We start from the raw sequence: 4,732 nt of genomic DNA on the forward strand, positions 1-4,732 counted from the left end.
ACAGTGCTGGTGGAGACGAGTAAGCGGACGGTCGGGCTTTAGGTAGCTAGAAAGTGAAACGACTTAGAAAATTTCTGGACTGGTAATTCGCGAAGAGATTGTGAATGATTGAACTGTGTCAAATGGATATGCGCTCGAGTGCAATAGTAATACTACATAGGACCACTTTTAATATTAGTTTGCTTTCTGAATAAATATCATTCTAACCAAATCGCAACTGTGTGACCTACATCATTTATGGATCGCTAATTTAGCTCCCGATATTATTATTACTGTTGTTATATGTTATTTTAACATTGTATCTTTAAACACTTTCACAGACTTTTCATCAGTCAGACAATTTAATGAAAAGATCACAAGTGTCAAATTTAGGGCGTGTAATGCGACACGTGCGGTTCAACCTCTAGACGTGTTTGGGCCAAGACATTTCGGTGAAGGGGAATCGCATGTGGGCCCGAACATCTTTGGGATGTTAGCTCGCAATACTTGTGTTTCATGATGGGGTATGTTGTGTAATAGTTTTGCATTCTCTATCAGATTTAGTATGCTGGGGCTATTCGATAGAAGATCCTCACTGGCCTCCAGGTCAACATCTTGTTCCGCATACTGCTCGTTGAAGTACTTTCCTGAGTAACGTTTGATAGCAAGTTGCTCGTTATGTACCATGCGTTCTTCGTCTTTCACTCCGTCGTCAGGCCACGAGTGGCCTACCGGGACCATCCGACCGCCGTGTCATCCTCAGTGGAGGATGCGGATAGGAGGGGCGTGGGGTCAGCACACCGCTCTCCCGGTCGTTGTGATGGTATTCTTGATCGAAGCCGCTACTATTCGGTCGAGTAGCTCCTCAATTGGCATCATGAGGCTGAGTACACCCCGCAAAATGGCAACAGCGCATGGCGGCTGGATGGTCACCCATCCAAGTGCCGCCCACGCCCTACAGTGCTTAACTTCGGTGATCCCACGGGAACCGGTGTATCCGCTGCGGCAAGGCCGTTGCCCCTGTTCGTCTTTCAGATAGTTAATTACTTTTTGTTTACCTGATCTGAATTCGGGAATTAACCAAATTTGATTCCACAAAGAACCGATGTGCACAGCGATTGTCGATCAGTTAAGGAATGATATCATCACGGCGATCAAATGCAATCCTACTGGTTTTTCATTAATCTTGCATATCCAAATTTCAACTAGTATAGCAGAAATCTGTAATAATAAAGAACCAAGGAGGTTGTGACTGATTGGTGTGTTCCTATCCTTCCTTAAATAGGAATAAATAGGAATAAATGTTCCTGTGAAAATGTCACCTATGCTTAATGAATTTATTCGCTTTCTGTTTAAGGATCCCCAAGCCAAAGCAGTTATTTTCGACTTAATGCATTTTATATCTAAGCTGTTATTAGAGAGGTGTGAAGGGTTGCTCCACAGATCGCGCAATCAAAAGAAGTATTATTAGGTCATGTGTTTCCGCAGATATGCTTTTTATCTGGAGTACGAATTTTTTTTATTTCCGAAGTTGTTGTTTAGCGTACTGAACCTATAAACTAATACGTTTCTTGTATTTTGACTGAAATCGGAGACATTTACCCCAAGTTTCTTTGATCTACTGTTTTACTCCTTAGTTGCGCAATAGTGAGGTGTTTAATTGCCAAGTGCTGCTTCCGAGAAAAGTTGTTTGCTTCACATGTCTGAAAGTTATATTATAAGTAATATGATCCGAAAAATTCACAGGACAAAACTCACAAGCTATTACATTACATAAGACATAAACCCTGTACCGACGTAGAGATCTAGATTCGATCTAGTCTGCTTGCGGAATCTCTGTTACCGTACATAACCCATGGCTTTCCCGTTCGAAGTAATCCCAAGTGTCTATCACATGCAGTTCATCGATTAAAACTTCCATCTCAACATATGCACTGAAATTTGATGTTTGATCTTCTTTCCACTGCATGCAATTAAAGTCCCCACCTCTTATTATATGAGACTGGAAATAAGAAAAACGTCCACAATTGCATCTTTAAGCAAATTACTCCGTTTCCCGGTTGAGCCTATTGCTGCATATATATTTATTAGGTGCCAACTATTTATCTGGACTCAAATCCCTCTGCAGGTTTCCGAAAGACTGATACCCTTCCAGGGGATTCCCTCTTTACACAATATTTCTGAGTCACCGTGTTAACCGCCGCCGTTGCTACTTCTTGTAGCACTGCGATGTCGGCATCCGCCATGCACAAATAAGTGCTGACATGTAAGTTTGCTGGTATATTCCAGTGCTCTTTAGGTTCAGGGGACCACGCTCGACTGTTATCTGTTGTATTGTTGTTTTGATGCAGCAGGTGTCAAAGTTCTTGGCTGTAAACTGATCTTCGTGCCGTTTCATTGTCAGATGGGGCGTAGACAATTACAAAAGCAACGTCATTCATAGTGGAGTCTACTTAGCGGCCATTCGACAGGAATGCAATAGCTTTGGCATCAATATCCTCTTGTGCTAAAGTAGCGGTGCCTGTTTCCAGCTCTGAAGCTACATTTTCAGTTACAGCGAAATCTGTTTCAGACGTCACTCCAGAACTGTGAATTCTGCTGCCGTTGTTAATTATATAAACATGAGATTAGAAACTACTTTTAAAAGTTTCTTGGTATTATTAATATAAGTGCTATCACATTCGTGTTAGCGTTTGTGTCGTGTGAAATAAGTTAAAAAAGGCGTGAACTGTGTATTTTTCTTATTGCACCCAATGTCGTATATTTAGGCCTAATTTTATGCACAACATTCTTACTAACAGAATATTACACATTTATTTTTCATTTATTTCATTGTATCTAAAGTTAAAATCAATCAGCCGTATGTAATAAATGATAAGTGTGGATGTTACTGCAGATTAGTTCAACAGGGGTTGTTTTCTTAAAATTATGAATTCATTGGAACGATTGCAGTGGGGAAGGAATGGGATGATAGGTGAGGCTCTTCCATAGAAATTTAGATAATTCGAGGAATACTTTAAAACCAGACAACACGAGTCGAAGATTTGTGCCCTTCAGGCAGTGCCAGGAAACGTGAAATTTGAATTACGACAGCTGAAGGGGAAAAAGGGAAAGAGTCCTGGTAAAACGTGGGAAGCAACGAGCGAACACAAAAGAAAATTTTGTTAGGAAATTCGAAATTACTGTTAAGTCGGGTGAAAATCAGGGTCGGTTATTCAGGGGTAGCATGTGAAATGGAATATTTTTATCTCGCCACACTTTTAAAAAAGTTTATTTATCTGACCATATATGTTGCTTTTTACTACAAACGTAAGATTTATTTCCCTGCTTTGTACTGCGTGGAACTCTCTTGCGTCAGGAAGCTCGCTATTCTGACCTGACGCAATTAAGAGGACTTTCCCTTTGTCGTAGCTCCAACTCACGGGCGGAGCCACTGTCAGAGCATAGCGTATGGTTGCTATAGCAACCGTGACGTCAACTGCTCTAGTTCGTCTGTTGAGGGGGCATGCGGTGAAATAGATGGAGATTTTATTCCCGGCTAGCCGCACGGAGTGAGGCGCCTTGCTACGTTTCTGTCGTTTGCATTGTAATTAACCGCCATTACTCTAGTAGAGAGTTCGTTAAATCGTATCTATCGTATATGTAACGACTCCTTAAAGTTTTGTCGAGTACATTCCACATAGTCTCTATTGCAGTGTTTTTCATCCTGTTTGAATACGCGACCGCTTTCCAAGCAAAAAAAAAATTCTGTCTACCTCCCCCCCTCTCCCCTCCCAAGTATCATAATAAAACTATGTCAGTAATTTCAAAAGCAACGTATTTTATTTTCTTTCTATTGATACTATATTGAGCGAGAAATCAAGTGTACTGTGCAAGGCAGTCGCAACGCTTTGCGGGCGGTGATCTATTCTTTGCCGCGACGGAGAAAACGAGTCACCGGTCGCAGATGCGTGCGTTTTCGCTCGCTTCAGTCAGTTGTCCGAGTACGGTAGCAAGTATGGACGTGATTACTGTGTCCTTGAGCCTCGGTCCGAGAGAGCATAAAATAGAGAAGTTTCTCCAAAGATCTAAGCAGCTCTGCACGTGTGGTACATGTTTCAGAGGCGAAAGCGAATCAAGATAATAAATATACCGTATTGCGGCCATTATTTGAAGAATGGCTTTACTGTCACGAATAATAAACGTCAATGTGTAATTTACTGCAAAGTATTGTCACGTGAGAGTATGAAACCACTAAAGCTTACGCGTCACCTCTTAACGCAACACACTGGACTCGCATTCTGCAGGACGACGGTTCAATCCCGCATCCGGCCATCCTAATTCAGGTTTTCCGTGATTTCCCTAAGTCGCTCCAGGCAAATTCCGGGATGGTTCCTTTGAAAGGGCACGGCCGACTTCCTCCCCCGTCCTTCCCTAATCCGATGAGACCGATGACCACGCTGTTTGGTCTCTTCCCCTAAACAACCCAACCTTCATAAGTCAAAATTTGCCGCGCGGAGTGGCGGCGCGGTTTGAGGCGCCTTGTCACTGACTGCGCGGCCCCTCCCGCCGGAGGTTTGAGTCCTCCCTCGGGCATGGGTGTGTGTGTGTTGTTCTTAGTATAAGTTAGTTTAAGTAGTGTGTCAGTCTAGGGACCGATGGCCTCAGCAGTTTGGTCCTTTAAGAATTCACACACATTTAAAAATTTTCTTACGCAAAAAATTCCAAGGAAGCTTAATATAATAAATAAATTAATAAGATATGTTACTCATCT

At 42.3% G+C, this 4,732-nt stretch overlaps 1 pseudogene; it reads right to left on the reverse strand.

Moving 5' to 3' along the window:
• Positions 1 to 881: 881 nt before the first annotated feature.
• LOC126471690 (5S ribosomal RNA) lies at positions 882 to 998 on the reverse strand (annotated as a pseudogene).
• Positions 999 to 4,732: the final 3,734 nt, after the last annotated feature.

Source organism: Schistocerca serialis, chromosome 3 (assembly GCF_023864345.2).
Source record: "Schistocerca serialis cubense isolate TAMUIC-IGC-003099 chromosome 3, iqSchSeri2.2, whole genome shotgun sequence".
In the NCBI taxonomy this organism is placed as follows: domain Eukaryota; kingdom Metazoa; phylum Arthropoda; class Insecta; order Orthoptera; family Acrididae; genus Schistocerca; species Schistocerca serialis.